We start from the raw sequence: 12282 nt of genomic DNA on the forward strand, positions 1-12282 counted from the left end.
GGTATTTTAAATTGTGAGTTGAGAGACTCCAAACACCATATTTCTATGCTGCTCAGTATTTCACTGTTAGGACATGTAAAACCACACAAGTGCATGTCCTAGCTTTAACATACACTGCACTCTGCCCATGGGGCTACCTTGGGGCTACCTTAGGGGTGCCTTACATGTTTAAAAAGGGAAGGTTTGGGCCTGGCAAGTGGGTACACTTTCCAAGTCGAATTGGCAGAGTAAGACTGCAAACACAGACACTGAAGTGGCAGGTCTGAGACATGTTTACAGGGCTACTCATGTGGGTGGCACAATCAGTGCTGCAGGCCCACTAGTAGCATTAGATTTACAGGCAGTGCACTATGGCAGGGACTTACTAGTAAATCAGATGTGCCAAATATGGATAAACAAATCACCAATACAATTTAGGCAGACATCACATGCACTTTAGCACTGGATAGCAGTGGTAAAGTGCCCAGAGTCCTAAAACCAACAAAAACTGGTCAGACAAAATAGGAGGAAGGAGGCAAAAAGATTGGAGACGAACCTGCAAAAAGGGCCAGGTCCAACAGGAGGTGAAAGATTTTTGCATGCTGCTATACAGATTCAATCTTGGTATCTATTCAGCTGAATTTGTCCGTTTGGAGACTCAGCATTATCATAGCGCTCAGCTTCAAGGTTCTGCAGGATCAGTTTACATCTGAGAAGTCTGTAGCATTGCACACTTTGTACACTGCTTCATCCAGGTCCTGCTGAGAGTCCTCATCAGCCCAATCCTATGTCTTGTTCCTAAAACCATGGAGATGGTTTCTCTCATTCCAATTTAAACCATCATTACAAATCATTTGAGTCTGAAGATAGCCAGGATGCTCTGAGTTACATTAAGATGCCTCACATTGTCTTAAAGTTCCCCATAGTGATACACAATATGTAACTCCTGGGCACAAGGCTTGTCTGTTCCATGAACCTGCCACAATAGATTGTTCCGCTGTTGTATCACAACATGCACCTGATGGTTTTGTGCAAGTGCTACAACTGCATCATTGTCAGCGAATGTCCCTGGCTTCTCCATGTTGCCAACATGTCTATCAAAAGGCACACCATCTTCCACAGAAGCATACAAATCCTGTTATTGATTGTTTGTGTAGTCCACGGTTGTCTGTGGGTGCTTCAAATTATTGCAGGAAAGACCCTCTAGCTGGTCACCAACAACCCTGAATAGGCAATTCCACTCCCGACAACTCCTAAAATGTGCAGACTTTGAGCCCTGAGCTGCTCATTCAGGCTGAACTGCTCTTCGGGGACTTGGTTGTGCCACTCCTTACCATGAGCCTGTCGAAATGCCCATTCCTCCCTTTTTCAATCACTGGGCTGCCGTATTTAACAGCAGCAGTGACTTAGCCTGGACTTGGGGTTCTATAGAAATCTGATCTGCAAAAGAACAGCTTGGGTTTTAGCCTCTGAAAGAACGAATATGGATGACTTAGATTGCTAAGAAAACAATTCTAGATAAAATGTGGCAAACTGTGAAAATGAGCCAAATATAATTGATCACAGTGTCCACAACTGCAGCAGAACTTTTAGTACTATCCTCATGTCACAGTGATTATCCTTACATGATAGTCTGTGCATTATATTAATCAAAGTATTAATAGTTTGATTGTAAAGTGATGCACTGGGAAGGCATGTTAGTGTGCATTCATCTTAGACTAGGCCTTGATACCTAGGTGGTATTGAGGTTAAATTACTTGTTTGAAGAATTAATCTGTTATTATGTTATATTTTAGAGACTTAATTAACCGTCTGCATTAAAATGATATTACATTTTTGATGATAAGTGTTTTAAATTTGTATGCAAAAATAGAGAAATGCAGTTCTGCGCTACACTAATAGAAATGTATTTTCAAAGTTATTTTGCGTTAAAGGTACTGTAACATGAATGTTAATGAAAGTCATTAATGCTAAAGTTATAGTTTGCATATTGAGAAGTGTATTATTTGAATAAATAATGTGCTGTTTTAATTCACTTGCATTAGCCTAAATGAGGCCTCCTATTCCCTGTATTAGTGACTGTGCAGAAACTTTTGTCATCTTGCTTATGTATACCATTCTTACAGATTTCACTCCCCTGAGAATGCTAGCTTCCTTATAGATTCCTATTGTTTTACACATAGAGGGTATGGGAAAATGTCCTTGAGGATGAAACTTCCTGACTGTGGACTGATAGTATATACATTTGTTTTAATCTTGCATGGAAGACTGCATATGGACACCGTTCTCAAGACAAACCTGGGAAACCATACCAATGTTTCAAGTTGGAGTTGCATGATCAATTTCTATTGGATATTACCCATTCAACATCTGGTCAACTGATGAATCATCTTGCCCTTTGAACTTTACTATACCGATGCCCGGATGGACTTTGGTCAGATCATTTTACCCCATCCCATATTGCATGCTGAACTCGTTGGACTCTAAGATGTATAATCCTCCTTACTTTTGCCCTTCTGAAATGCCTTGCTGAGTCTTAGAGATTTCTCCCTAACCCAAAGAAGAAGACTCTTGACCGAGCTTCTGATATGCTGACACTTTCTCTTTTTACTTAGTTTTTGACCATCTTAGTTAGAGACCTGTTGCCGGACATTACCTTTTTCCAAATTCTTTTTGTTTTTTTGTCTTTTGCCCACATGTGTTCTGTCCAGCACATGTTATTCCCTGATTAGTTAATTTGTAGGGTTTCCCAAGCCCATACTCATTGAAGCTTGATGATTTGATTCACGTTCATGCTTATTAAAACTGAGCAACACTTGTTTTCTGTTCATCAGATAATTCCATTGATGTTTTGTTTTGGATTTATAAAGTGTATAGCCCTGCTAGTGTTAGTTTGCCTGAACGTATTTTGTTGCCTTGGTCAACCCTTAGTGATTCTGTTTCTTCATAACTTTATCTTGAGAATTGTGTACATGATTTTGAGTTTAAGTTTGTAATGAAATCCCTTAAATGTATTTCCGATTGGAGTTTTCCTTGTATGGTGACATTAGACATGCTGTTGTTTGGTTTTCTACACCTTTATGCTGGGTCCAAAGATCCGTTGGCCTCAATGGGCATTGATTCCTGCGAAGGAAGTAAATGCTCCAACACTACTATCTCGCAGATGCAAGAGTAGGACCTACTCAAAAACACCCTTGTCATTGTAGACAATCTGAATTGTTGGTGGTAACTTGATCTCTATGGTCCACCCCTGACCTGATGTACTGTTTAAATGCATTACTGCCAGAAAGCACTCACTTCCCGATGTGGTATCTTGCCATCCAGCTCCCCAAATTCATTTGCACTTTTGCTGTACGGTGGCTCAATCTTGCTGATGTGATTCTGCCTTGCTGCTTGGTACTGCTAAAGAATGAGAGAGACGGGCTGAGGTATGTATGGAAGGGCGCTGCTGTTTGAGGCAAGAGAGGCTAAATAAGAACCTGAGCAGCTCTCTATCAGGCTGCAAATACTTGAACTATTGGTGGTGCATTATGAAAGAAGAGGAAATTACACTTCACAGTGATTGTCAACATAGCCAGCCTAACAACCTGGATTGTACAGAGGTGGTTCCATGCAAATGGCAGTGGCTCAATCTGACAATGGTGCAAATGGTCCAAGCTCCAGAATAGCAGGGGGAACTTCCCTGTTTGTATTTTAGCTTCTGGTTTGTTCTTTGGCTCTTATGAAGGCCTCAGACCCTATTAGGTAATGAGATATGGGCGATTCCATGGTACTTCAAGACTCTAATAGCTGTCTCACTAGCACCTGAAACCTTGGGTTGACAAGAGTCAGCGGGAGTGGGGTGAAATCTCACCCTGGTATGAGTTCACAATTGGAGAAAGTAAAAGGGGGATGTGAAAGGGTCGCTGAGCACAAAGTTCAGAAAGATGGGCTTTGTATAGAGTGTGTGACAGGTGTCAGGCAATAGGTACCTCCGCTGTATGATGCAGGTACAGGGGAGACAGAATTGGCAAATAGTGGAAGGGAGGAGAAGGAGACCAGAAGGTAGATTGGCAGCACATTTGGACAACTGCAGTATAAGGGAAGGAGATAAGGAAAAGGGAGAACACATGTCCAAAGTAGGCAACGGGGCTGTCGGTACTTGAGGTGAAGGAAGTACCAGGGGCCATAGAGGACAACTGCTTGTAAAGGAAAGGAGGTGAATTCAGAGAACTATAGAGGATGTGGAGCAGGACTATACATACTGCGGGCTCAGAGGGCTCCAGGTGATGAAACCACCTTGCACCAATGAGATGCAAGGGAGGCGTTGTTGTCCACTAAATGACTCTAAGCCCCTACCACCATATTTATCCACCTGGTCAAAAATGATGCACAGGTGGGAGGCGAACCCAAAAAATGACGTTAACTCCCATTTGCATCAAATTGTAATGCCTGGGCCAGACAAGGCGTTAAAATGAGGCCCACACATCACTACTTAAGGAAAACACACAGAAGTAACATTACCAACCCACAGGACAAGATGGAAGTGATACTGCTCCAGCTTGCAAGACGCCGTAGAGGACAGCAAAAACAGCAGCAACCACCACCACCACATGGGGGCCAACAAAGGCAACGCAGATGCAGGAGAGGATATTCAGAAACAGGACAATCCTCCTTGGCCTCAGGGAACAAGACATTATAAGGACCTACAGACTCAACCGTCAAGCCATACTACACCTTCTGCCCAACACTGAGCCACAGATCACAGCCAGCCTGCAGACCCCACATAATATACCACCTGTGACAAAGCTGCTAGCTGTCCTGCACATGCTGGCAAGTGGCTCATTTCAAGCAACGGGTGCCCTGGTTGCTGGTGCGTCACAGCTGTCATTCTCAGTGTTCCTGCCAAAGGTGTTAGACGCAATTATCTCACTGACACCCCGCAACATCAGCTTCCCAACACAATTTGATGGCTTCCCGCATGTGCTTGGTGCAATTGACTGCACCCATATCCAACTTGTTTCTCCTGCAGAAACAGAGCATTTATAACGGAATCGCAAACACACGAATTCCATAAATGTGCAGGCCATAGTGGACCACCGGGGACTAGTCACAACCATTTTGGCCAAGTATCCTGGGAGTGTCCATGATGCCTACATATTCAGGCACAGCAGGATCAACAAACACTTCCAGGATAAACAATATGGAAATGTACTACTTGTGGGTAAGTCAACAAACCTAGCAATTTACAAACAACACACAAACCCTGTAGGACACACAAGACATACACCACTCCAAAAGCAGATGGCCAGAGTAACACAGATGTGAAGGTAACAACACATATGCACCATGCTGCACCATGCTGCAGTACAGCACAATCAGTGCACACCACAAACACATGCACCCACATGTAAGTAACACACCCAAAACTTGACAGGCACACCACGTGAAGGACAGGTGCAGATAAGTACCTTTGCAAACAGAAGATGCACACAAACCACTACAAGTACCCACAGGTTGCCCACTATGTACACTTCACACACACAGTACACCAAACAAAAAATAGCACAGCAATGTCAATGGTATACACCATGCTCATGTAATGTATGTCACACATAGGCACAGATCCCTCAAATCATGCTGTGCAAGTCTCTGCCAGAACAAACATCAAATGCCAGATAACTGGTGCCAATAGCAACTGCATCTCATCAACATATAACATTAATGGCCATCATATACCATGTGCCAGATTTGTGAGAAGTGGCACCACACCAACTGTAGTGCCACCTCACATGCACCACTTGCTGAGCCACAACACCATCATATCTGTACCATAAGCAATAAATGGCCCACCATGGGGCAGAGTCACTGTCAGACAGTGCAGATCATGGGTGCCATAGTGGGACCCTGTAGGAGTATATAGGACATCACTGACCTTACATGCACTGTGCTAAGGTACACATTTGCTAAGTAGCTGAGCTCCATCCCATAGCCTGCACTGTGCATGTGTGGACAGTATAAATGCTGATTCGTGTTGTGGAAGATATGAGAGACATTGGTAGTGATGTTGATCATCCTGAAACAATGGGATACACACCCTTGGACACCTGATGGCTAGCACAAACATCAGCTGCCACTCAGGGTCACTAAGGGACCTATGTAAGAACTCCCAGTGTCATTGTCATGGCCTGCACTGTATGTACAGGTTTGCGGATGACCACTCTTTTGTGACTTGAAGCCACATTGGAAATCGGCCAATCTCCCACACAGCACTTAGAGTGGAAGGGGCTTGCAATGTGTGTAGCTGCAGGTCTGTCACCACAAGATACATAGCATTATGATGCTGACACAGATATAAGTGTCACCTAAAACCTGAGGCAGTGCCAACATCAAACAACATCCCTGGGGTGCCGTTTGCAGCTTGCAATAAGGAAATAGACTGTGTTTTGACCTTATAGGAATGTTGCCACCTATGCATGTTGCATACTGCTGCACACACAGAAAGAGCCAATTGTCCATCAAAAATGTATTTGTATAGGAAGGTGTCCCTTCCTGCATAGATACATCCAACTCCAGAGGGCAGCTAGCCAATCACCCTGGTGCAAGATTGGTAGTATTGGTGCACAGCTGCATATTAGGCGCAGGGCAGGGGACAACAAAGGGTTGCCTAGTAACATGTCACACATGGAGCATTCCTGCATAGTGAAAATGTTGCAGCACAGTGCTGCCAATGTTGGAGCTGTGTTGTGCATTGTCACTTGCTCACTAAAATGTGCCTAAGCGTTGCACTTCATCTGTAATGACTCGTCAAAATGGCTGGGATGTCCAGGCTCTGTAGGGCTACCAGGTTGTCACCACATCTGACCCCATTGTGTTGTGAGGATATGTCATGTCCTCTCTAATGAGAGCACACTGATACAAAGGTCCACTACACAACACATGGTACATATATACTGAGCATCAGTTAGGATTCCAAAATATATATCCCAGGTCCTTGAGCCCATACCCAGGATTGTCATGTTCAACAAAACAGTGCTAAGAAAACTTTGCACAAGGCCAGGAACTCACACCATACCACAAACACGTATGAGTCACAACAAACTCAAAATACCAACTGCCATGGTACATGACGAACTTGTTGCAAGCCTAAACAACAACTTACACCTTTTATCTTTTGCAGGGGATCAGGGTTTAGCATACAGTCATGGATGATGAACCCGTTTGCAAACCCAAGCACAGCAGCAGAGCGTGCATACAATGAGGGACACTGTAAGACATGCAATATCGTGGAAAGGACATTTGGCATACTGAAAACAAGATTCAGGTGCCTGGACCTTACAGGACGCAGCCTTCTGTATGCCTCACACATTGTGTGCAAAATTATCCTGACATGTGCTAACCTGAATAAAATATTTGTGAGGATGAACATTATGATGTATGACCAGGTAGATGACCTGCCTGAGGAGGAGGCGGAGGAGGAGGATAGTGGTAACAATATGGGGGGAGAACAGCACAACACAGCTGCTGGGGTACGCTGGAGACAGCACATGGTTGACAACTTTTACTCTTAAGAACCAGTGAATTCACCTTGACAATTTTGTAAATAAACACTTCACTAATACAACCAATCCTGCTTTGGTCTCTTCAATCTCCACTACACATAGCATAGGAATGTGATTTAAAGTTCAGGGATCATGTTACCAATAGGAATCTGACAAGTACTGTTGCAAAAACATATGTGATGTGTAAGATAGTACTGCCACCATCACTAACAGCTTCATCACTGGTATGTGACAACTAAAGGACACAATCTATAGACCACTACATAGTTTGTACATCCACGTTGCCAACTTGTTAGTCAAAAGGTCATCAGGCGCAACTACATCATGTCCAAGTAGGATGTATGCAGGGGCCCACACATGAGGTAGTGGATGTCAAATAATAGGAATTAAGGCATGTTGGAAATGAACACTGTCACAACTCAGTGTGAGAGTTGCAATGGCTGCATGGAACCTGTGTGACATGAGGGGCATCATTAGTAACTACAGTCATTATGATTTGCCCAGGAATAACAACTAATGGTAAAAGTTGGGCCTGCGCAGAATATTTATGGTAATCTGTCCTGCCACTGCCAAGGGGCACAATCCTGACACAGGGTACACATGACCTCACACATTGCACGAACACGTCTGTGGAATGCACATCAGCATGGATGAGACCATATGCAGCTAGGGATGCTGGTCCACCACACAAACCAACAACCATTGGTTAATGCAGCAAGTTTAATCAAACATTTGTGATCAAAACATATTCTCGGTGGAAGATAGGCTGAGTGTGTCATACACACTATGTACCAAAGATGTACACATGTCTGAAAAATATCCAGGCTTCACACAAATCTCCATAAACCCAATATCTACATACGGAGACAGTTGTCGGGTAATATTTCCTAGGTAGCAATGGTTCACCAATCATCAACAATGCCTGACTTGTGTGTATAGCTTTAAATATTATGCTCCGTATGACAACATCACACATCACAGACAAAAACACAATACACAATCACAAATCAGAACTATTGCATTGTACTGCATGCCAAACATATGTGCATACACTTTTGTCACACATGCATACATAGGCACGACGTGCAACAATTTGCATGCTGTTGACTCTGTAACACACACCTTGGTGGAACAGACCAATCACACCCTTATCACATTGTTGCTTGGACTACCACATGTGCCCATACCCAATATGCCACACTGCAGCACAGCCCATGTCATATGTATGTCGATTAAGGGTGCATCTAAGGACAATGCAAAAAAAAACACGCAATCAGGAGTTGAGTCAAAAAACATGACACAAATGTGTCTAAAACATCTGCAAACGCAAGGTAAATGACACATGGGCCCTTAGCGTGAATTCCACCTTCTCACTCCTCTCAAAGCTGCCCTCAGTGAAATTGACGCATAACCATCATGTCTACATAAGCAACGTTATGCGTCTAAAAAAACCTATGCAAATTAAAAATGTTTCAAATAAATACATGCATAACTGAAAAACGTGACGCACAGGGACAGGATCTGATGTAATAGAAAATACTGTCTACAAGCAAGGTACAGTGGGTATAGTTTCACTTTCTTCTTACAGTCTGTGCCTTTATGACTGTGTAGTTGTGTTTTGGAGCTGGTGGTCGTGTCTTGATTGTGTATTGAAGTTTGTGGTGTCCCTCCTGTCGTGTTCTGTTATGCATTTTGTCCCACTAGTTGTGATTTTGTCTGTTTTTTGCCTATATTTGTATTTGTACTGTGGGGTGTCTGTCCGGGGTAGTTACGCATTTGGGATAGTTGGGATTAGTTAGTGGGGTTAACTTTCCATTTATTTTCATATTTTCTTGGTATTTGGTTTCACCTTTGACCATATACAACATGTCTGGTAGGTGGAGGTTGACGAGGATGGCAGAGAATGAGCTGGATGGATTTGTGTGGCTGGTATGCCCCTACCTGCCCATGATGCTAGAGATGGGTAGCCGGGTCATCCAGGGATAATGGACCAAGGCCAGGCGGCTGCGGTTGGGAAGATACTCTACCACCTGAAGAGAGTGTACAGGAGCGGCAGGAATGAGCACCAGCTCAAGCATCGCTGGGCAGATCTGGTGGCCAAGGAGCAGGATTTCCTCGATCACCTTGGTGTTGAGATCGGAGGACCTGTTGGTAAGTCTCCCATTGGCATACTATTTACTTTTCACTGCTCTTAAAAAACAGTAGCAGATGAGTTGGAGTGCTGTATGCAATGCTTGTGGACAGGTTGGATGTAACCATAATGAAGTGTATCTGCGCCAGTCTAGGCCTGGAGTTCACATGTCCAACCATGATACCAATGCAGGCCAAGTGTCTGGTGAGTCCTGCACAACGATCATATAGGCAAACATTTCAGAGGCCATGGCAACATCTGTGCCCCGACATAGTGTCATGTATGAAACGCCAAGGCCAGCCTTCCATATTTTCCCTGTATTGTGTCAACAAAGTTGGGCAATGCATGTATAGCGTAACTTTGTCACCATTTCACGGACATGACCCCTGCCATTATGTTAGCAAAGGGGGTTTACCCGCCTTACGGGGCAATGTATATGGGGCATTTGATACCATTAGACAACTTTGCCACATCAGTCATGGATTAATCAATGCATGATCTTTGCAGACTTAAAATTGAGTGTCATGTCTATCACAAAGCGCCTCTGGGTGCCTTTCAGGACAGGCTTGAGTACCTGAGTCATATGTCCTGCAAAGCACCAGGTTAGTGTCATGTTTTTTTACACAACCCCCCTTATACCATGTTGTTGTGTATTCTATAGATGGCCCACATATGGATGTTGCAGGGTGTAGCACTGCATGAGTCTCTGGCCCAGTGTTAGTGTTCAGATGTGTGGCTCTAACTCACCTGAGTGTCTGTGTCATTGTGTCATCGTAGTGGTGTGTCTGTTGCACTGTTTTCCACTAGGATAACTAGCTCACTCCTGTCAACTAGTTCACACTGAAATTTGTTATCCACTCGCAATGACTGTGATATGACACTAAGCATGTTTTTCCATTCATGTCTTACAGGTGAACCTGCCCCCTACACGATCGGCGAAGTTGCGCGATTTGAGGACCCAGATGTATCCGGTAAGTGTGATAATGTGTGTCCTGTGAAGTAATCCAGGGTTTGGTGTGAGTGAGTCATGTGTGTTGAATACAATGCCATATGTGATAAGCTGTCCAATGATCAGATATAAAAGTAGGCTGGATGCTGACATTATGGCCCACTTAAAGGATCCCCATGCGCCACCAGAGGGTCACAATGGCCAGCATTGTGTACACAAGGTTGTGACAAGCCACATGGAGGGCCGTGTGTGACTTAGAATGACAGAGTGCAACTCTGTAAGAATATTGGTAGTGGCGCACTCCATCACTCGCACAACACAGGGTTGCACCATATTAAACCGAATTTGGTGCACCCCTGTACTGTCATGGAGATGGAGGACTGGGCTGGCAATTGTCCCCCAGCATGGCGCTCCGTCTTTTGTACTCCATGTACGTTACACTTATGTGGAATGTAATTGGCTTGCATGCAGGTCACGGCCAAATGTGAGCTGGCATGGAAATGGGTGTTTAAAGAATGGTAGTGGCAGATAAGGCACTCATGTGTGTCTACACCTAGACACATGGATGGAGATGTGATAGACCTTTGGATACCAGCTTCCTAGTTCTCAGCCCTCCTAACATATGGTCCACTCCTTGACTCCATGTATGAATCGGCATGCCTTGGTGGATGACGAGGACAGTTGAGATGATGGATTGCATGGCCATCCCCCCTTAGGCTCAAGGGGAGAGGGATACCAAATTAGTAGGTAGATGTGATGCTCGCAGTGTAGGTTACAGTCATATTGATCAGGCTTGCTTGTGTACCCATCAGCTTTGACCCCTGATGGTTACCAACAGCATCCCATCCTCCCATTAATATGTCCAAGTTGGTGGTGATGTATGGCTGTAAATAGACACAGATGATGAGGAAGTTTGGGCCTGATCTATGTAAAGTTTGCGCTGCATTTGCATTATACTTAATTATGCAAAAGCAATGCACACTTCCATATCTTTGGTTCATTTTCAAGTGTCAATAAAATGATTCTAAGGCAGCGCTGCCATTACATTTATCAGGGCCATTGTCTTTTCTGGAATGAGAGTTGAAGTGCATGTGTAGTTAGATGTAGCAGTGTAAGCTATTAATTTGTACAACTCAACACAATGCTGACACTGATGGTTGCCTGTCTCCATTTAACAGCTGCCAACATAGGCAATGAAGAGCTACGCACGTTTCAAAAGAGGGCAGTGAGGTACCGCCATATCCTGGCAGTGGAATCTGGGTTCCGAAGAATGGCTCACTGCTACCGTGCAGAGAAGGCAACAAGGGAGTGGCGGGCATTTCCAAAAAGGGTCCCCCCAGTAGCAAAGAAGGCACTGCAAACATCTGTCTCCTCAGCAGTGCAACGGGACACAGCTGGCACCACTCCTACAACATCGGCTGCAACTGCTACAACAACAACAACAGTGCAACAGCCCACACCAGATGCTGCCATGGACATGCAATTGCTGCAGGATCTGTAGAGGGATGTTTCCCTGGTCCTGAAACGTTTGGACAGTTTGGAGAAGGAGGTGGCCGCCAACACCAAGAGGCTTAAGTTCCTAAAAAAAACTGAAGAAGGCCAAAATCTGAGTAACATCTGAACTGCAACCTCCAAGTTCTGTCCCCTCCCTTCAGATTTTAAGTTATGTTTTATTGTGGGTT

General features: G+C 44.2%; 1 pseudogene; it reads right to left on the bottom strand.

The window, feature by feature from the left end:
* Positions 1-594: 594 nt before the first annotated feature.
* LOC138287169 (OTU domain-containing protein 3 pseudogene) lies at positions 595-9469 on the bottom strand (annotated as a pseudogene).
* Positions 9470-12282: the final 2813 nt, after the last annotated feature.

This window comes from Pleurodeles waltl, chromosome 4_1, assembly GCF_031143425.1.
Source record: "Pleurodeles waltl isolate 20211129_DDA chromosome 4_1, aPleWal1.hap1.20221129, whole genome shotgun sequence".
Lineage (NCBI taxonomy): Eukaryota > Metazoa > Chordata > Amphibia > Caudata > Salamandridae > Pleurodeles > Pleurodeles waltl.